The sequence below is a fragment of the Belonocnema kinseyi genome, chromosome 5 (genome assembly GCF_010883055.1).
Source record: "Belonocnema kinseyi isolate 2016_QV_RU_SX_M_011 chromosome 5, B_treatae_v1, whole genome shotgun sequence".
NCBI classification, from domain to species: domain Eukaryota; kingdom Metazoa; phylum Arthropoda; class Insecta; order Hymenoptera; family Cynipidae; genus Belonocnema; species Belonocnema kinseyi.
In genome coordinates this window covers 81,099,812-81,100,814 of record NC_046661.1, presented here as the reverse complement: position 1 = coordinate 81,100,814, position 1,003 = coordinate 81,099,812, and positions in this window count along the sequence as shown.

The following is a 1,003-nucleotide window of genomic DNA, read 5'->3' as shown; positions in this document are numbered from 1 at the left end:
GTAATCTTTAAAAATACCATACTATCTTTGAAATTCTTAAGAATCCCTTTAATTTACTAAAATCGATTAAAAAATCCTTGAAGTCTTAAGAAACCCTCAAATATTTTAAATCCTTTTAAATCTTTTGATATCCCTTGAAATCTTTAAGAACGTTTGAAAATTCCTCGGAATCTGTCAAAATACCACGAAAATAAAAAACTCCTTTAAAATACCTTTTAATTATTGAAATCGATTGATAAATCCTGGATTCCTCGACATCCTCGAAATAATAAAATGTACCATAAAATCTTTTTAATCTTTCAAAATGCCTTTATTTTGAAATCGATTGAACAATCTTGGAGTTTTAAAATATCCTTAAATATTTCAAATTTTTTTAAAATCTTTGGATATCCCTTGAAACCTCTTCAGCATTCCTCGGAATCTTTCAAAGCATCATAAAATCTTTGAAATCCTTTAAAGTACCTTTAAATCATTGAGATCAATTCAAAAATCTTAGACTTTTAAATAACGTCAAATATTTCAAATCCTTTGAAATCTTTTAATATTTCTTGTAATCTTTAGAATCTCTTTAATACGTTTGGGAATCTTTAAAACTACCAAAAAATCTTTGAAATGCTTTAAAATACTTAAATTTATTGAAATCTATTGAAAAATCCTTAGAGTCATCAAAAACCCTCAAATATTTCAAATTTTTTTTAATCTTTTAAAATCACTTGGAATCTTTTAATTCTTTTTTAAATTCCTCGGAAACTTTAAAAGTGCCAAAAAATCTTTGAATTCTTTCAATTTATTTAAATCTATTGCAGGATCCTTGGATTCTTAAAATACACTTAACTATTTTAAATTCTTTGAAATTTTCTAAAGTCTATTAATAATAGATTTAATGATTTCACGATGATTCATTTTCATGACAAGAGATATTTCGGGTTTCACTCGTGTTTTTTTTAAATAAAAAGACTTGATTATTAAATCAGGTTCGACCAGTCCCCACGGTGGGGCGCTC